This window comes from Hesperophylax consimilis, chromosome 19 (assembly GCF_061612785.1).
Source record: "Hesperophylax consimilis isolate HC1 chromosome 19, BYU_Hcon_1.0, whole genome shotgun sequence".
Classification (NCBI taxonomy): domain Eukaryota; kingdom Metazoa; phylum Arthropoda; class Insecta; order Trichoptera; family Limnephilidae; genus Hesperophylax; species Hesperophylax consimilis.
In genome coordinates, this window is record NC_142854.1 from 5,210,581 (window position 1) to 5,232,799 (window position 22,219).

Here is a 22,219-nt window from a genome sequence, read left to right on the forward strand (position 1 = left end):
GGATCCTATACTATTACTTGTGGTGCAAAATTGCAGTTTGATTTTTATTTTTTTGACAACCCTCGACACTTGGTGTACCAAGATATCAATGCATCTTTCTTGGTAGCTCGCCGCACTTGCCTCGATGTTATGGTGTTTTGAACCATAAGTAATGCTTCCAACATACAAATTTGATATATTCGTTTGGCTAGGAAATAATATCTTAGTATTCTGGCTTTTCGTTTCGTATCTTGCAAATGTGTTTATTTTATATGTGAAAAAGTGCATCGCGAAAATTCCATATCAAATATAATAACACTAGCTGACGTGTACCCGGCGTTATTGGGGGTTATCCTTAGGAGATAGACATAAACCACAGTCCACATTGAGATGACGTATTTATACTATTTCAAATGTAAATTTTGAAGGTGCATACATTGATTTATTACTGTTTAAACCGATGACATGATATATTGTTGGTTAAACCAATCTATGTTTTCCCCTCAGTAAATGGTAATGAGTTCTTAATTATTTACTAATGACTTTATTGCTATGAATTATTTGGGTGCATTATACTCCTTGGGTTTTGTGAAAATACTGAGAAGTGGTGAGTAAATTATTTTCCGTACTTTATTAATTAGTGTAAAATTTGGGTCATTCGTTCGTTTATTGATTTCTAATTGTTCAAGTAAATTTAATCTAATGCCCTTTTTTCTATAAGCAATGGTTTAGGGCCCTTGTTGTTAAGTGGGGTATGATTATTCACCAAGAGATGTTCTGCGAATTTTGAGGATGTGTTTTTATTATTATAACATCGTATATGTTCTTTGAATCTAGTTTTTTTTTTTTTTTTTTTTTTTTTTTTTTTTTTTATTTATTTGCAAAAACAGTACAAAAACCAATACATTGCAAAAGCGGTAAACAAATTATTGAAGAAAATTTTATACATAAGTATACAGTTAAAACACATGCAAAAGCGGTAAACAAAATATGGAAAAAAAATTATACATAAGTATACAGTTAAAACAAATACAATATTTCGCGCTTAAAGTCGTTGTAGGACATATGGAAAATATCCAAGTTAGCTGGAAGGGAGTTAATTAACCTAGTGAGTCTTCCCAGGGGCATCACCATTGGTAAGTTAGTTCTGGACCTGGGAAGAATTAAAAGCCTGTGTTGGCGGCCTCTCGTGAAATTATCCGGGACATAAAGTCCTATTTTTGACAGAATGTCTGGAATTGATACTAAACCATTCAGAAGCTTGTAAGCCATCATCAATAATGCGACGTCCCGTCTGGAACTAAGGCTGCAGATATTCAGCATTCCCGAGATAAATGCTGTTGGAAACAGCCATGGGTAAAAACCAAACTCTCTCATATAGAGGTATCGTAAAAATTTCTTTTGAATTTTCTCGACCATTAGTACATAGACAGTGTCCTCTGGCCCCCATACCTGAGATCCACTCTCGAGAATGCTACGCACTAAGCTAAAGTAAAGCAGCCTAATGACTGCAAGGTTTGTCAGTTCCTTTGAATTGTGTATGACAAAACCTAACATTCTTGTAGCTGATTTACAGATCTTTTCAATGTGAGCGTGAAATGTTAAGCGAGCGTCATACACAATTCCTAAGTCCTTATAAGTCACCGTATGCTTTAGTGATGTATCTTTCATTTTGTAATTAAAATATACGATCTTTTGTGACCTCGTAAAACACATAACTGAGCATTTTTGGAAGTTGAAACCGAGTTTGCTGTCAATACTCCAGTCAATAATTGCATTTATATCTTCCTGGAGCTTTTTACAGTCTTCTAATGATCTTATTCTTAAGAACAGTTTAATATCATCTGCAAAAAGTAAAAAACGGACGAATTTGATTTTTCCCCGAATATTATTTATAAAAATTAGAAACAATAAGGGTCCTAAATTGGAACCCTGCGGCACACCAGAGTTTGTAGGATACGCGTTAGAGTTAAAACCACCATAGGAAACGAATTGTTCCCTTTCTTTTAAATAGTTAGCAAAGAGTTTAATTAAGTTTTCGGAAAAACCAATTTCTTCAAGCCTACTTAAGAGCACTAAGTGATCAACCTTATCGAAAGCTTTCGCAAAGTCATGGTATGACGTGTCAACTTGCTCATTATTATCGAGCGCTCTCGCCACGTAATCAGTATATGCCATCAAGTTTGTAGTGGTTGATCGGCCACGTCGAAATCCGTGTTGTTGTTCGATCAAGAATGGTTCAACCTTGGCATATACATATTTATGAATAATTATTTCGAATAACTTGGCAGGTGCGGAAAGAATTGCTATAGGACGGTAATTGGTTGCCTGACACTTGTCACCATCTTTATGTAGAGGGGTAACTTTTGACAGCTTCCACAGTTTAGGAAAAATTCCGTTTTTAATCGTAAGATTAAATATATGTAGAAGTGGATTAGACAGTGATTCAGAACAACCCTTAATGACGAAGGGTGGAATGAAATCAGGGCCAAATGATGTTTTTGGTTTCAATTTTCTTATTGCTAAACTGAAATCCATGTTATTAACGTTTTCTATAGATATGTTTTGAGCTTTTGTCAATCCAATCTGTCCTGGTACGTAAGAATCAAAATCAGCTTTTTCTGGATTATAGACAGATTGGAAATATTTTGCGAAAGCTTCCGGTACGTCAGTTCCTTTGTAAGTACAATCATTCAGAATAATATGATTTAAGAGGCCTCTGTCATTTTTTTTGTCAGAAACATATTTCCAAAATGACTTTGGATCGTGTTTAACATTATTCTCTACCTCCACAATATATTTTTTGTGTGCTATTGAAATGCTATGTTTAATTTTTGTACGATAGGATTTGAATAACTCGTGTTCACTATCCAAACCTGATCGTTTCCACCGTCGATGGTATACAAGCTTCGTCTTTATGTCCCCGATAATCTCACGCGAAAACCATCTAGGATAGTTTTCATTTCGCGGCGCTTTTTTTCTTAGAAAACATTTGTCAAAATACGCGTATAGGGTATCGTAGAAGTACTTAACTGCTTCGTCAACATCGGAGATCTCCAAGATAGCCAGCCAATTGTGGTCACGCAATTGGCTGTACAGCTTCTCAAAGTCTCCTTTGCGGAAATTCCAACCACGAAAGTTATTTTCTGAATGTAAACAACGACTTTTCAACGGTCTGTCATGATCAAGACTAATTTCTGACACAAGTGTCGGGTGATAATTATCTTCTTGAACAAGACAGAAATCGGATTTTTTTGTAAACATACTAAAGTTACTTAATACTAGATCCAAAGTACGATTACATGAGTTAAGTACTGTATTAAACTGCTTCAATTGAAAAAGTTCCATAACATATAAAAGCTCAGTGTTCACTGCACGTGGATTTTGTGAAGAATTAATGTTAAAATCACCAATCACTAAGATTTTTTTATCAACAAGGTAAGTTAAGTTACTAATTAAAGTTTCGAAAAAAGTCGTGTAAATATGCGTTTTTGAACTGGGTGGGATATAAACAGAACAAATAAATAAACATAAGCCTTGAATTGTGACTTTGACCCATAAATTTTCGTCTCCCGTTTCCAGATGGGAAAGTCGTTCGGCTCGCATGTTTTCTTCGTTTAGTAAAGCGAGCAGTAGTCCACCACCTCGTGTTTGTTGAGTGCTTCTGTCTTTTCGGAAAACTGTGTATCTGCTGTCGAAAATTTGCGCGTTAAATATCGAATCGTTTAGCCAAGACTCCGTAATCACGATGAATTTATGTTCTTGGTTAAGAACATTTTCTAGAAATTGATTCATCTTAGACCTGAGTCCTCGCACGTTCTGGTATAGTAGCAGTCATTTTGATTCGGTCGGCTTTTTCGCGTTTTCTTGACCTGAAATGCGTTTATTATAATATCTAAAATGACGGACAACAACTCCTCGGGGCCATAGTTCTTCTTTTAGTAGTAAATCTATGTTCTGCTCGTCGACTCCTATTTTAAAGGATGAGTATTCTTTAGAAAACGCCATAAACTTTTCAGCATTACAGCTGAGAGCTGTATTCGTTTTGACATGGGAAATGACTTCCTCCGTCGTCGTGTCGGGATCTAAGCGTGAAACGATAATAAATTTTTGTTTGGGTATTACTTTAATCTTACTCGAGTCATTGGTTCCTACGACTAAAATTTTGTTTTTATTGCGTAAGGCGGCACTGTATGATAACAATGGGCAGGAGGGCGGCTCGGTGCGGGGGGTTTGCTTGACGTTAACGCCGCTGCTCTCAGCCGGTGTAACCGACTCGGAGGCGGGGGCGGGCGCAGGGGAAACGGTAACTGGTTCACTGCTGTTTGCCAAACGAGGCTGGCTGACTGCAGGTGTGAGAGAGATGGTATCAATATTCTCACCTGAGTTTGAATTTTGGTTGATTTTTGTTTTCGATCGCGTTGTAATCACCTTGTCATTCGCACTGTAGGTACTCCGAAAGACTTCAATACTCGTAACGAGCCGCGAAATGATATTATTTTGAGTGATTATTTCATTCGATAATTGCCGAATTATTCGCTCCTGTTCGAGATTTTTAGTTTTCATTGACGATAGTTGCGTGTAGCAATCATCCAGTACTGCGATGCTTTGCTTATTAGACATATTTATTATTATTATTCGTTAACAAAATACGCGCGACGAAACTGTGTGCGTCTTAACTCGTGACTCAGGAATTACATAGTTGAGAATGCCCTCCCCGTTTGTCCGATGTAAGTGGCGTTACAATCGGCGTGGTCACATTTTAATTCATATATGCCACTGTTATTGAGTATAGGGATTTTACTTTTAGAGTTTTTAAGGCTTGTTCCTAAATTATTGTTTGTTCGAAAAGCTATATTTAAACCACATTTTTTAATTTCTTTTGCAATTTTTTCAGATATTGGGCCGAGGAATTCGAGACATGCAAATTTTTCTATATTTTTGTTATTTACCGGATATATTAAATTGATTTTATTTTTATATTTCTTATTTTTTATTATTTTTTCAATGTTATTTGCCTCATAGCCGTTATTAATCGCGATCGTTTTTATCATACATCGGTTTAAACAGTAATAAATCAATGTATGCACCTTCAAAATTTACATTTGAAATAGTATAAATACGTCGTCTCAATGTGGACTAACCACAGTTTGAAAATGGCCTTGTAAGCCGAAACAGCTGTCACAATAATAAAAAACTAAAAACACTTGCAGAACTTAATAATAATATTATCAAATTTAATCTAAATTAAATTTATAAAAAATTAAATGGAGTTCTACGAATTAAACATAAAAACAATAAATAAACCACAGTCTACAGACTTTTCTGTAGACCTTTTTGATATATACAATTCCGTAGTATATTATTTTAAGGTATATCATAAGGTTTATCCAGAGTTAGCAATGAAAGCTTTTGAAAATATATTTTTTACGACTTGATTACAAAACATTGACTTTTCTCTACATTCTAACAATAAAGTATGCATGAATTATACAAACTCCGTTTTCGGTCCACTTCTCTTCACACTTTTTACAAATGATGTAGCCAAAGTAATCGAGTAATTTGATCTCTTTTCTCACTGCTACGCTGACGATCAGCAAGTTTATTTTTACTGCGCTCCAAATGAAATTAATAGTCTCAAGATCCGTATAACTTAATTTCTAGAAGCAATAACTCGTTGGATGTCTTCAAACAAGCTGAAGCTCAATCCATCTAAGACTAAGTTTCTCTGGGCAGCCATAAACAAACGTCAACATTTCATAGACGATTCACCTATTACTATTTCCGGCAGCGATATCATCCTAAAAACAACAGTCAAACTTCTCGGTGTCAATTTAGATTCAGACTTTTTGTTTAAAAGTCAAATAAATAGGACTGTAAGCACCGGTTTTTTTCACCTAAGACAACTCAAGTCTGTCCGAAGAAACCTTCCTACAGACGCAAGAAAACTACTTATCAACTCTTACGTAGTCTCACGTCTCTATTACTGCAACAGCATTTATGCCAGCCTTCCAAAATATCAAATTGACAAACTTCAATCAGTGCTTAATGCAGCAGCACGGCTCATAACCGGGGTTTCTAAATAATCGCACATTTCAGAACACCTTCGTTACCTTCACTGGCTCAAGTGCCCTGAAAGAATCCAGTACAAACTGTGCTGGATGGTGTTTACATCCATCAATGAAATGGCCCCACCCTACATCTCTGAACTATGCGTCCCGGAAAACACTGGTCTAAGGCAGTCAACTCTTAGATCAGCAACATCATCAGCTGTAGGCAGACTGATAGAACCTATGCGCAAGCCAAATACTGAGTTTGCTGATCGCGCTTTCGGAGTATCTGGGCCTGAGGCTTAGAATAAACTCCCTCCGGAACTAAGATCCATAACAAGTCCAACAGAATTCAGGTCTAAACTAAAAACTTACCTTTTTAAGCTGTCGTACCCTTAAATTAAATATACAATTCCTAAGAGAAAGTCCAGTTATATTCAATTTTCCAATTATTTCCTAAATCCTGTATCTAAATTTCGCTTATAAACAATTAGATAATTTTAATTAAGTGTTAATCTCAAGTGAACAACCAGGTAAGTATTGTACTGCAAACTATCTCCATAAATAGTTAAGTAATAACATAGATCACTGTAGAAATGTGTTATAAGTTTGTACAGCGCCCTTGAGGTGATTTTGCACAAAAACGGCGCTATACATGTCATCCAATTATTATTATTATTATAAACATTTCGGAAAAAAATTTCTAAGAAACTATTCTTAATTCTAATAGCGACTTTATTATACTATTTAGAGATAAGAAAATTTTTACAAAGTATTACGTAAATGTCACACCCGGCATCCTAAGGATTAAAGGATGAAAACAAAATATTATCAGCACTAGATACTGATAAATTATATAAATTTAAGGATATTATTTGCACCGCACGCCTTTAGCCGTCTTTTACACAAAGCACCATCTCTATAATATGGAGCGAAGATCACCAAATGAAAACTTGGCCCATATTCTGTCCGGAATATTGCTCGTCTGTTCTGGAAGATATTGCTCTAGTTTGAAATTAATTATTGAGGTGTGGAGTAAAGCATATTAAAGCGGTCTCTCCCAGGCTACCCTCTACTTCGGGGGTATCAAAGACACGGCCCGCGGACAAGGGAGTAGTGGATTCTATAGATAGAAAAAAGGATAAGCCTCTCCCTATTCGGCTACGCAACTGGTAGACAGACCACCAACATCTGGAAAAACTTCATCCCGTGAACCCGGGCACTTCTGCTAAGTGCCCAAACGTAGGTGACCTATGGCAGTTGTGGTGTCGGTTATCCAATGAATGATTCTCAGGGCGACGGTACCCATACCCGCCTTCCAAATTGAAAAGAGGTGCGAACAAACTGGGTAGTGGAAACTTAGTAGTTCACTTTAAACACTAACTAAGTTCAACGATATCGTCTAGTACAACGATATTTCACGTTTTTTATAGTATTATATTTATTAAAGCATGCTGAAGACATAAAATTTTTATTTTTTGGAAAATCCTGAATAGTACCGATATGTAAACCGTTGATATTTCCGATATATATCGATTGATTGTACTACTCGTGTGAGGTAACGAGACACCACCAGAGATGAGCAAAATGGGTATCAAAAACCATTTTAAATGCAAAATGGAAATGGGTCAAAACTTTTCCATTTGAAAATGCAAAATGTTTTTTAAAAAAGCATTTAGAAAATGCAAAATGGTTTCTCAAGTCAAACAATCAAAATAATGATAGAATTTTTAAACAATTTTGTCATTTTTGTTGTTTGTTTTTGGGGTGTTATGCCGTGTTGCGCTAACTCCTTCTTTAGCCGACGTTTCGGACAGCGTTGCAGTGTCCATCATCAGGGCAGATCCGGTAGATCCGAAGATGTGCCCTGATGATGGACACTGCAACGCTGTCCGAAACGTCGGCTAAAGAAGGAGTTAGCGCAACACGGCATAACACCCCAAAAACAAACAACAAAAATGCTTTTGGCCGTGAGAATCTAAAAACTTACAATTTTGTCATTTAATAATGGACATCAATGTAGAACAAACATATTACATGATGGTAAACCCAAAAACACCACGACTACAGATTATGAAACCACAAAGAATTTGCGCGGGACTAATGATGCCAACGTAAAAACATAGAAACTGCTATCTAACATTTAATATTACAGCGTCATGGCTCCATGTTCAGTATTTTTTGTAATGGTATCACTCAATTGCCAGGGCTCCTACCAGGGAGAAACTTGACAAATGTAAATTATCTCCCATAGCGAGGTTGAGGACCGACTGATATTTGGGGCTTATAAAAAAAAGATGACTGGAGATAGTAGGAAGAATGTTGCAAAAAAAGCATTTAAAATGGAAAATGCATTGAGAAAAGCATTTAAAATGCAAAATGCAAAATGGTTTTTAGAAAAGCATTTAAAATGCAAAATGGAAAATACCCATTTTGCATTTTGCATTTCCATTTGAAAAGGATTTATTTGAAATAAACCACATATCTGGTCACCACTGCATACGTTTTACCAATATTCACTTGGAAAGCTATCGAAAAAAAATATTTGACTGTTATTCATTACTTTTTAAATGTTTTACATTTACCCTGATTTATTAAGTCTAATTACCTTCCATATACCTATAAGAACTAGTCGATCCAAAACTCTTTTTAATTGCAGCAAAAATATCAGGACTGAGTTATTTAGACACTCCCTTATACCTAGATTGCATGCAGTTGGCAATGTTTTCTCAGAAGTAGTAGATGTGTTCAACTGCACGAAATATAGTTATAAGAAGGCTATAATAACATACCTCAAACACAATAATCGACGTAAGGAATGATAATATTCTTCTGTATGGCTCCTATATCATATTTTACTACGATTAAACTATTTACATCAGATATCTTATAGTGTAAGCGAGCGTATGAATTAATTTATTAAAAAAAATTATTTCTTATTCATAAGTATCATTAAATCGCTGACAGCCCTGAATTTTTAATGCCAAGTTGCGATGCCTACTCAGCTATTCCAAGTACAATTAATTTTGTGGGTGACAATAAACTCACTACTGACTGTTCAGTGTTCACCTCGTACTTCGACCTATGACAGGTCTTATACAAGCCTAGTATAAGTTATTTCAACTATTGTTACACTGGTATATATTTATCTTGAATTATGCATTGTCTTACTGCACTTATATTGCATCTGCTATACTTCATCACTTATACTGCATCACTTGCAATAGTGTTTTTGGGTACACGTTAATTGTTCTTTAATTTATTGCTATTATTATCTTGTTTACCACTGTATGTTTGTAATTCGATTATCACTGTATTTTAAAGCCATTTAATGGCGTTTGAATATACATTTTAAATAAAGTATTGAGTTAAACAACCCTGTTCTATTTGCTATGTAGTCGGACTGGAAGCCAAACTAACTAACTTTTGAGGGATTACTCTTGGATTTAATTGGAAGTTATGCGAAAATCGTGAATTAATTAAGGTGTTAGGGTGGACATATTTTAAATGTTGTTATGATATCTTGACTTGTGGCAAAAAGAAGTAGGCAGATGTTTAGAAAAAAATGAATAAAAGTTAGGCTTGCTTGAATAATAAATTAGATGCAGCTGATATTTGAAACGGGAAGCGGAACGTACAAACAAATTTCAATACAAATGATATGCTAGACGGTTGAGTGTCAGAACTCACGGTTAGAGAGTTTTATCTGCTACGGTAAACAGATTTCCTCAACGTATGAAGTGTAGGTACTTATAAATTTTGATTTTTTCACTAAAAAGGTACCATAGGTAGAAGGTAAAGTAAATATATAATAGGTAAAGCGTAAATGAAAAAGTCGGGCACCCACGAACAAAGAGTCGGGTCACTAAAGACGACTAATGCGTTTAATACTGCATGATGTATGCTTGCAAATGAATCAAGAGTGAAATAAGGAAAAACTTACAAAAAATTAAATTCAAAGCATTTTTAAATAAATTTTTTCTAGCACTTCTCACCATTAAAAAAAAAACACCAAAAATTTTTTTTTTGCTATTCATTTCAAAATGTCTTTTACTTGAAACAAAAAAATTGTTTGACTGCCAATCGAATCTTCTTATCCAGGATCTGGAGAAGAGAACTCTACCAACATAGCCAAATGCGGATTGGGTAGGACCGACATTTATTTCGGATATAACTGCTGTAATGTAATTCGATTTCAGAGAAATGCTTATACAGGTTTTCCAATAAGAGATGTTATTTTGATATTCAATCGTAAAATATCAATGGTTTCGTTGCTTGTGTGGCACGTAGCGCCGTCTTGTTGAAAGTAAACGCTGTCTAGATCAATACCATCCAATTCCGGCCAGAAAAAATCATAAATCATCTCTCAATAGCGCAATCCATTCACCGTAACTGTTGCTCCAGCCTCATTTTAGAAAAAGTAAGGTCCAATTACTCCGCCGGACCATAAACCGCACCAAAAAGTCACACTTTGAGGATAAAGAGGCTTTTCAACAATAACTCTTGGGTTTTCCGAGTCCCAGATGCGACAATTTTGCTTGTTGACGAAGCCACCGAGGTGGAAATGGGCCTCATCACTCAAGATGATTTGCATTTGATTCACTGAAGTGAATTTTAATAATTTCAATGCGTTTTTGTAGCGTGTATCGTTCCATTTTTATCAATGGCGTAGTTTTTACTTGTCAAATGTCAAAAAATGACACCTTCAAAAGTAACATCTACCGAAATAGCGGGCTATTCAAAATAACACCTCTTAATGAAAAACCCTGTACGTCCACATTTATGTATGTGATTGCCACTATTGATATAATGCATTGTCATCGACAACGAGTCTACCTGCTGAGTTTCAGCTCGATTGGATGTCGGGAAGTGGTTTAATTTCTGTTTCGAAGATTGGTATAGATTTAAAAAATTACGATAATTTTAAACATTAAATTTTAAATTATTTTTACTACAATCGGGCCGGTTGAAAAAACAAAAGGTTTTTGATCGCAGTAAAAATAAAGCCCGCTTTATACGCGCATTCTAAAATAATTTATCTTTATAGGTTTCGTTTTGTAAAGTTCGCCGCTGTTTGACGGGGCTTTGTTTACTGATAGATTAAAAGCGCTATTAAAACAAGGCTGTTAAAAGTTTTTCAGTGTTAATCGCTACGTGTAATACGGGCTTAAGTATTTTTATTATAATCTTTATGTTAAGTGAAATATTATCTTGAAGTAATTAAATTTGTACTTACAGCAAATAAAATGTTTTGTTGTTAAAAGATAAAGGATTGAACAAATTTTATTTGTGACTGATTATAGCGAAGTCCAGTTTTAAATCTTTTAAATTTAATTTTTTTTTAAAACATATAATGTTTGGATTCACTTAAAAATAATTTAATTAAAAAAACTTACCGTTTGTAAATCAAACTCCATTGTTCCATTGATCCATTATTGGAATATTCCTGGAATAAGGATTAACAAAATTAATAAATTTACATTAAAAAAACTTGGTTTATTTGAAAGAACATTTAAAAAATATTTACAAATGGTTTCCTCGTTATTTGATTTTTAACAATTTTACCTCTGATCAAAAAATGTTTATAATAATAACTAAATGTTTATAATAATAACTAAATGTTTATAATAATAACTAAATGTTTATAATAATAACTAAATGTTTATAATAATAACTAAATGTTTATAATAATAACTAAATGATTATAATAATAACTAAATGTTTATAATAATAATTAAATGTTTATAATAATAACTAAATGTTTATAATAATAACTAAATGTTTATAATAATAACTAAATGTTTATAATAATAACTAAATGTTTATAATAATAACTAAATGTTTATAATAATAACTAAATGTTTATAATAATAACTAAATGATTATAATAATAACTAAATGTTTATAATAATAATTAAATGTTTATAATAATAACTAAATGTTTATAATAATAACTAAATGTTTATAATAATAACTAAATGTTTATAATAATAACTAAATGTTTATAATAATAACTAAATGTTTATAATAATAACTAAATGTTTATAATAATAACTAAATGTTTATAATAATAACTAAATGTTTATAATAATAACTAAATGTTTATAATAATAACTAAATGTTTATAATAATAACTAAATGAAAGTATCCAGTGTCTTTCTGAGCTCCTCGTATTTTTATATATTTTTTTTTAATTTGAAAATTTGTGGTGGAATGTTACAATGATATACTCAAAAAACTTTTTTTAAACTGTTACTCATTTCAGCTCATTATAGCCATCTTCACAGACTGAGGTACAATTATTCCTTAAAGCGATGCTTAATGCTAAATCACTATTTTGATTAATCTTTATAACGAATTGATGTACATTATTAATACCAAAAATTTGCTTTAGATTAATTGAAGGCTTTAATATCGTTTCGCTTGAGTAGAATACAAATAAAAATATAAATTACTCAATAAAAAATATAAATGTAAACTACTAAAAAAAATATTGTTTCAATAGAAATGTATGAACGCGTAAAGGAAACAACTTTTAAAAAATACAGTATTATAGCTAAGATTATCTGTGACAGTTTCACTTGACTTTTTTGCTTTCTTATAAAATTATTTACAAAATAAATAAAAACCAGTCTTGTGCTTGAAATCGAACGTTTCTAGACTCCCTTTGTCAAGCGATTTTAATGCCTATTACCTTCAATATAAGGTATACCATACACATTTTTGCCTTGTAGCTTCCTCTTTAACTATTGTTGATATACACAAAATTTAGGGGAGGGCATTATCAGAGGCAGAATACAATTATTTTTTTTTAAAAATGTATGGATTTTCCCATATTCATTGCTATGTTGTGTTTTACAGCTGTATTTGAAATTATTTGTTTATTACCAGCAGGCAAATGCCAAAATAAACTACGAGCCGCTTCTTGATAAAGTGTTGGTACCTACATTGGTCTTAATAATTTAATTCAATTATTTATGGCCGACAATCTCGTTTTTAACGTTATTAATACGATTAATTTGAGATTAAAAAAAAATGCAATACTTTTTTATCAGGAAGTTATCTACGTGTAATTGCATCAGTTTTATAGATTAATAAATTATTTGTTTAGTTAAAAAAATACACATATATATTTATTTATTTAGAATTAAAGGCACAAGTTCAATTTACATACGTGATAGTTATTGACAATCATAGTACTTTCATTATGGAAAGACTAAAATAAGGATAAATTATAAAAGTAAAAACTAGAAAAAAAAATATACATCAGTACAAAGTTAGTGAAAGAAGTGAAGTAAAAATATATTATATATACGTGGTATTTAAAATAAAGAGATAACAAAAATTATATCAAAAACTGAAAAGTAACGCGCCAAGTATGAAAACAATGACAAACTCGTAATATATATTGTTTTATAACAGGCGATTAAAAAACTCCCCGCAATGATAGGGAGAAAAAAATTAACGCTGCAAACCTCTGTCTAGATTCTAGATAACTTCCGAATCATAATGATTTTAACGCCCTTAAAACAGAGCTTTTAGCCACTGAGCTGAAATCCAATAGAAGTATATTCGGGCGTGTTGGCGTACCTCAAGTTAGCTAATCTTTTTCCTTTAACTTTTGGTGAAATTGATCATTTGCGAATGTAAAAATTCTCGACAGAATCCAGATAAGCTGGGCATCTGGATTTGTGGCATTAAGAGGATGCTACAAACCAAAAATTTGCACATTCCTTTGCACAGGAATAAAATAATAAAAACCCCCTGGCAAACCGTATCTAGAAATACTTGATTTCAAGAGTGAAAAGTTTTTCTGTGATTAAATTTATAATAAAGAAAAAAAGCGAATCAAGGGAAACTGTCACAGATAACCTTAGCCATAATATGAAATTTTTTAAAGTCGTTTCTTTAATGCGTTCACACATTTTTTACGAAAAAATACATTTTTGTTAGTTTACGCTTATATTTTTTTATAAAGTATTTTAAACCCAAACTAAGAACCTAATAACCAATTTTATCAAAGTTTTTAGTGTGTGTTAAATAAAAGAAAAAATAATCTTAAAAACAATTTTCATACATATTCTGTCACTTAAAGATGACCGCCAAGTGAACACGACGAAGTCCTGTTTTAACTCGACCGTTTTCCATTTGTCTGTCTGTAAGTTTGTTTGTACGTTCCATTTCCGATTCAAGATGATGGCCGTATTACTGGTTGAGTAAAGATTCTTTTGATGAATGTGAAATTGTCTTGTTTAATAGGCATAAATTTATAAACTGTTTATTTTTATAACTCTTGCTTCACATTTTATAATTATTGCTTCACATTTTAACTACTGCTCAACTATCCTTTTCCTGTGTAACGACCGAGAAAAAAAAAATTTCAATTTCTCCAAAATAGGGGAATGAGAACAATACTCAGACGAAATAGATATTCAAAAGTAAATAAAATGTTAAAGGAACTAAATTGGCTAACGGTGAAACAGATGTTGACCTTGAACACGATGATATTTGTACACAAAATAGTAAACAACCTGCTACCAAAATATTTTTCAAATAAAATTGTATGCAACAAGGACATACACAAGCATAAAACAAGGACGTGCAATGAAATTAGGCTACCAAAAAAGGATAAGGCAAATACTCAGAATAGTATTCTCTATAAAGGGATGAAATACTATAATGCGCTGCCGGAAAACCTAAAGTATGCCCCAATTTGAAAGTTCAAGATGTTGTGTAGGAGCCACATCAAGCAAGAAAAAATATAGTATATTTATATGTCACATATTAATTAGTAATTTGTAAACTTAAATGTACAAATCACTTACATAAAATTAATAAATAAAAAAATAAAAATATTATTCGTATAATATATTATAATAAAACAAATAAAAAACTTTATTCCACTTAATTTTATTTTGACCGTAACCAGTTTCAGCTCGTCAAAGCCATCTTCAGACTGGTACACAAAATTCTTAGTCTACGGTTTATATACACAGCATATGGGGGAGGGGGGAGAGGGGAAGTTTATAGGGTTTTTAATCAATTTTATTTGTTACTAAGTTGTTTAAGATTGTGGAATTTCTAAATATTTGGTAATTCCAGTAAGCTAATTACCTTTACTATTCGTATTTTTTAACTACAGGATTTTCCAATAAAAGGTGTTATTTTGATATTCAATCATAAAAAATCAATGGTTTCGTTGCTTGTGTGGCACGTAGCGCCGTTTTGTTGAAATTAAACGTTGTCCAGATCAATACCATTGAATTCCGGCCATAAAAAATCATTAATAATCTCTCGATAGCGCAATCCATTTATCGTAACTGTTGCTCCAGCCTCATTTTCGAAAAAGTAAGATCCAATGACTCCGCCGGACCATAAACCGCACCAAACAGTCACACGTTGAAGATAGAGAAGCTTTTCAACAATAACTCTTGGGTTTTCCGAGCCCCAGATGCGACAATTTTGCTTGTTGACGAAGCCACTGAGGTGGAAATGGGCCTCATCACTCAAGATGATTTGCATTTGATTCACTCAAGTGAATTTTAATAATTTCAATGCATTGTTGAAGCGTGTATCGTTCAACTTTTATTAATAACGTAGTTTTTACTTGTCAAATATTAAAAAATGACAGCTTCAAATGTAACATCTACCGAAATAGCGGGCTATTCAAAATAACACCTCTTATTGGAAAACCCTGTATTTATAACTTATAACATTTTATAACTTCCTCAAGAAAGAACTGAAAAAATAATAATTTTAGTTGAGATAGTGAATTTTTTTTGACAAATTGGATGATTAATTTTTTGAGAAAAAAGCTTTATAATTAAATAGTGTAGGTAATATGGTAAACTTAGTTTTAGCAATTAATCACAGATGGCATTTGCACATTCCGGATAGTTCCGAAGAAGATCCCCGAACCCTAACCGATTGTAATCTGCGGAGCGCAATGATAAAACTGTTTCGCCAGAATAACTTAGAGACTCAACAAGAAAGGAGCAACTTTGTAATACTTTATCGTAAATAAATAACCCTGTAACCTAGACAGACCGTCTATAAATCATTGAAGTCTCCATTAGTACACTTTGTAAATGGATTCTGAATATTACTAGTAATTGAAAGAAATGCTATCAAGTACGTACTTTCAAATCTTACGATTTCAAACAAAAAAAAATTATGATGTATTAAATACGAGAAAAATAGAAACATGCTTTTTACTGTTCACAGAACTACCGTTTTCTTTCAATTCTGTATAACATAGAATATACTTCTAAGGATTATGTATTCAGTGTCTATAACATTTTAAAAATTACCACATCGGCAGTCAGGCTTTAGGCGAATGTTCGCTTTTTAAAATGGAAGATGTTAATGAGGGAGATAAAGGGTCCATAAATCAGGGACTTAACCGGCTGGGATGCTGTGGGGTACTCAGTGAGGGGTGCAAAGGGAAAAGCAAGGGGCACGGAAATCCCGGGTAGTTCCGGGTACTTCTTGATTTATGGGAAAGTATGATTTGTGGACATGTGGAAGTTAAATCATAGAAATACCCATATATATGTATTTGATTTTCTTCCTTACTAAAAATAACACTTCACAACCGCTAAACGGTGTTTTAGTTACACATTGAATAAAGATTGCACAATTTCTGTTTCGAATTTTTATTACTAAAAATAGTCGCTAACTGGCTGCGAAAGAGCTGGCAACATCGCATTTCAGCAAACTGACACGTGAGGTTACAGTTTTGAAAAAGTTACATTTGTGTTGCGCAAACAATGAATCCAAACATATTTTTTCTTGGGTTAATCTCTGGGATTTTTTATTGCATAAATGAGATAAAAAAATTAAATTACAGTTGCTCAATTTATAAATATTAAAGTGTATTCGAAATACAAAGATCTAAGTAGTAATTTTCTCTAGTTTCTAAAAATGGTACATGCAATACATTTACAGAACATTCAAAACACCTTGGAAATATTCCGAAATTCGATGAGAAATTTTAAGTTTATACAACACATACTTTGGCTGTGTAAACAATGAATATACATTTCCATTAAATGTTTAATGTCAGTTTCTATTAGTAAAGTTTTTACAAACACGGTTGATTGACAATTGTATAAAATTTACGCCTTTCCTAGTTACTTACATTTCGTCATAACCATAATATTACGAGTATATTCTAATTGTAATTTTTCATAAAAAGATGTACTGCATTGCATGTAAAATTCCTTTGTGAGTTTAAAATATGTACTGCGTTGCATGTAAAATCCCTTTGTGAGTTTTGAATATGTACTGCATTGCATGTAAAATCCCTTTATTTTAAAATACAATAAAAGGATTATTTCTACCTTTCTTAATTTATTTTGCCTCATTTTATCTATAAATAAATCTGGTAGAAACATATTTCAACCATCGCTTCAAAAAGTAATAAATTTTCTCGAGTTTTATAAAGAGTCGATATAAAAACTTCAATAATCGATTGTACCTATACCATCTCCTAATTGATCTTAATTTGCAAACTTTTATCTCAAGAATATGATTTTATAATGCAAAACCATTTCTTTAAAATACACGAGAGAACTTGAAAACTAAGTTAGATTCTTAAATATTTTATGCGAGCCCCGTACAAGAGTACCAATTGCTCCCGACCGTCGAGAACAAGTGAGACTTTGGGATCCCCAATTGGGGTATATTGTGAGAGTGAAAGTAGTAGGGAGGGGAAGGAGATGGGGAAGAACAGGATGAAGAAGTATCTGGCTATTCAGATCTGGTTATCAAATATGGCTAAGGCTATTTCAAGCAAACATTCAATTTTGATTAATGGCCTTACATCAGAGCGACTCTGAGAGTATCTTTAACTCTGGAAGGTTCCACAAAATAAAGTACATGTTATTACTTAATGAATATATTGTGAAATAACACAAAATCACCAAATGAATAATTACTTGCGCACGCCGGGATGAAAAAAAGATGATTAAAATTGCAACCTCCGGATTGATCGTAACCACTTAATTACGGATGACGTATATTATTTTTTAACATATTTTTATTCTTATTTGAATATTTATTTCAAGCTCCATAGCTCACGCTGGAAGTCACGTTTCATGCTGAAAGTAGTTGCGTTGGCCAAGAAAATCAAGACAAAAATCGAGTACGAGTTTAATGACGCCAGAGCTCACCATTGAACTGTTTTTGTTGCTTCCGAATTCAAAATTTCAGATTTTCTTATTTATAGTTCTGGAAGTGCGGTTCATAATTTGATGGCGTTATTGATTTATGACCAACCTTAATTATTTCATATCAAAAAGAATCCCGAACCTTTGAAAGATCGTTAGAGTAAAAAATATTAAGGCTTTGCCAATATTCTCTTTAGGCTTAAATTAATGAGGCATAATTTCTGATTTCGGTTTAAACTTTATTCCTTTGAAGCGGAAAACTTAAAAGAAAAGAGTTCAGATAAAAAAGGAGTTTCTACCTTTTAATGTAATCTGTTATGAAGATACATTGATGCCTATATTTGAGGCTACGGGGTAAGCGTTCAAAAAGAAGATGAAAAAGATGGTTTGAAAGGGAGATGTATAAATACGAATATTAGAAAGAAGGATCTTTTTTTTTATAGTGAATACCTCACAAGAGTCCCAACTGCTCCCGTCTGGAGCCAGTGAGACTATGGCATCCCCAATTGGGGGATGTTGAGAGGCTGAAGGTAAGTGGAGAAGGGAAAGAGGAAGGTGGGGAAGTACCTGGCTATTCAGATCTAGTCACTAAACACGGCTAAAGCCATTTGGAGCAACGTTTCAATTCTGAATGGTGGTCTTACACCAGGGCGATACTGGTAGTATCTTCCACTCTGGAACGTGCCGCAAATATACTATATATTATTTTAATTAATTAATTGTGAAATAACACAAATTAATCAAATAAAATTTATTTGCGCACGCCGGGTTCGAACCCGCGACCTTCGGAATGGCAGTCCAATGCGTTACCACTGGACTATGCCGGCCGTCAGCAAAAATCTAAATTGAAAAAAAAGTAGGTATACACACTTTTACAATTTTTTTTCCACTTTTCGCCCCTGCATACTTTTTACAATTTTTTGGAAGATTTTTGATTTATTTCATTAAATATGTCATTTTTTTAATTTTCGATCATGCCCATTCGGTCGGGCTTAAGTCGGGTCAATAATTTCTTCATCAACTCCTCCAAAACTGTTCTGTTTGTATATGTTTGTTGATGTTAATGAACAAATGAATAAATATTTTATGTACGTTTCAATTTTTATATTTTTGGTTTTTTGTATTTACTCTCTTCCCTCGTGGGGCCTTCAGAGAACCAAGGAAGAGTAGAGAGGAGAAATCTCCATTATTTTTTCTCTTATGGGTCCTTCGGGGAACCAAAGAGGAGTGGAGAGCAGAGATGAGGCTCTCTTCCCTCGTGCGGCCTTCAGGGTACCAAGGAAGAGTGGAGAGGAGGAATCTCCGTAAATTTTTCCGTTATGGGACCTTCAGGGAACCAAAGGGAAGTGGAGAGCAGAGATAAGGCTCTCTTCCCTCGTGGGGCCTTCAGGGAACCAAGGAGGATTGGAGAGGAGAGATGAGACCTGGGAAGATACATTGTTGAACCAAAAGACATAGTTACATACAATGAAAACTTTGGTGAACTTTATAAAAGGGACTTGGTGACTGTTAAAGGAATAGGTCAAAATGGGAAATAGAACAATGGGCCTTATGGTGTTCTCCATGGTCAGAATATCGATTCGCAAATGCTTCAGAAGACCAGAAGTGAATCAGACTCCTTTCTCAACTCTAATAACTGTTATTCTCGGTGTTCCCCATAGCCAGAATATCGATTCGCAAGTGCTTCAGAAGACTAGAGGTAAGTCAGACCCCTTTCCCAACTGTAATAACTGTTATCGCGGTGTTCCTCATAGCCAGAATATCGATTTGCAAGTGTTTCAGAAGACCAGAGGTAAGTCAGACTACTTTCCCAACTGTAATAACAGTTATCCAGTTATCCCAATTAGTTATTTTGAAAGATAAAAAATATCACAGTTACAATTACTGTTTCGCATACAATTTGCGGCCACAAATTTCGTTTAGTAAAATAGCGAATTATAACAATTTAAAGGCTCGTACCATAAGACATAAGTGATGTAATGTTTTCAGAAAAACGGTGAACGATTTAAATTAAAGAAAATTTGTCAAAGCGTTTCTACTTTAACAAGGAAATATTGCAGATAAAAAGCATCGAAATAATTAGAAAGTAATTGGACTAACGCTCTAGGTCTGATGTTAATTTTTCCTAATGGGAAATGCAAAGTGATTTTTTAAATATTTATTGTAAGCCGTTAAGAATTGATGAATATCAAAAAGCATTTTCTCGTTTTAATTTATTTTTGGGGTGTTATGCTGTATTTTGCTACCTCCTTCTTTAGCCAATGTTTCGGACAGCATTACAGTGTCCATAATCAGGTAAATGTGCAAAGATTGTGGTGAAGTGTGTGCTTATGTATGTAGATGATACAGTGTTGTTAACTCCAATTCTCTATGTGTTGGTAATACAGTATAATTTGAAAAGGTTTTCTGCGTTTGGTTTTGATGTAGCCGTCAATGATCGGATTCGAAGAACTATTGAGCTTAGCCCGTCGTTTTTATTAATATTAATCAAATTAATAAGTTAATTGAGGGCTACAACAAAGCCAAATACAGAAAACCATTTTAAATCATTCTGTGATACCAAATCTTAGAGAATTGGAGGATTTGAATTGGCAACACTGTATCATCTACACATCTGCCCTGGTGATGGACAATGTGATACTGTCCGAAACGTTGGTCAAAGAAAGAGGTAGCTCAACACGGCATAATACCCCAAAAATAATTTACTGTAATAATTTTTGCTGTAAAAATCTAAAATCATAACTTATTCGTAACTATTCTCACTGCAAACAACAATACATTGTAACAATACAATACATTTAATAATTACAATGTAACAATACAATACGTTTAATAATTACAATGTAACAATAGAATACGTTTAATAATTACAACGTAACAATACAATACGTTTAATAATTACAATGTAACAATACAATACGTTTAATAATTACAATGCAACAATACAATACGTTTAATAATTACAATGTAACAGTACAATACGTTTAATAATTACAATTAAATACGTTCAATAATTACAATGTAACAATACAAAACGTTTAATAATTACAATTAAATACGTTCAATATTTACAATGTAACAATACAATAATTTAATAATAACAATGTAATAATTAAACGAATAATTTACACAAATATTTTTATCTTACAATAAAAGATATCAATTTGTTTTAAACCATTTAATTTTTTATTTGGTACAACCGAAACTGATAATAAAATCACAAATCCCTTTTAAAGGATCTTATATATATCCAATTTTTCTTCAGTTAGTACAAAAAAAATACCTTCCCAGATTAAACCCGCGTTCTATACTGACAACACCTTAGGTAAATTATTAAAAAACACTAAAGATAAAGATCATGAATTGAGCCACTCATTCATTTACCAACTATGTTGCAATGATTGTCCATCATTCTACATAGGTAAGACAACAAGAAATATAAATATTAGAATCACGGAACATTTAAGATGTTTGCCAATCATCTCATTTTCACCAATCATACTTTTAATAAAGACACAGGGGTTAAAATTCTTCACCGTAATAATAAAAGCAAAAGATTAGATAACTTAGAAGCCCTTGAAATCAAAAATCCCTAAATAATAACGCTAATATATTGAATAACCAAATTAATTTATCGTTTAGTCCCATTCTAGATATATTTCCAGAAACCGCTCTGTTATTGCCCGAATTCCCGCAATTATCCGTCCCCCTTTGTTAACCTCCCACTCAAACACCTAAATTATATGTTTTGTGTATATATCTGTCAATATTTTGTATCATAGGTTAGATTTAATGGTGACCGGATAAATCATCACAAGCGCCCTTGAGGTGATTTACACCGCCCTTGAGGCACAAAAACGGCGCTATACAAGCCATCCAACTATTATTATTATTATTAATATTAATGATAATTCATAACATCTTCAAAAAGTTATATAAAGTCATGGAAAGTGATTAAACAAAAACTTTATTAACTGGGTTAAGTAGATTAGGTTAGGTTAAAAACCTTTTTTTTCATCG

At 32.9% G+C, this 22,219-nt stretch overlaps 1 protein-coding gene across 1 annotated transcript in view; it reads right to left on the reverse strand.

The window, feature by feature from the left end:
* Positions 1-11,468, reverse strand: part of GABA-B-R1 (gamma-aminobutyric acid type B receptor subunit 1) — a 462,430-nt gene extending 450,962 nt beyond the window's left edge. The window contains exon 1 of the mRNA XM_089643299.1: positions 11,426-11,468. The gene's annotated coding sequence lies outside the window, so the exon portion shown is untranslated. The remainder of the gene's footprint in view (positions 1-11,425) is intronic.
* Between the last annotated feature and the right edge of the window lie 10,751 nt (positions 11,469-22,219).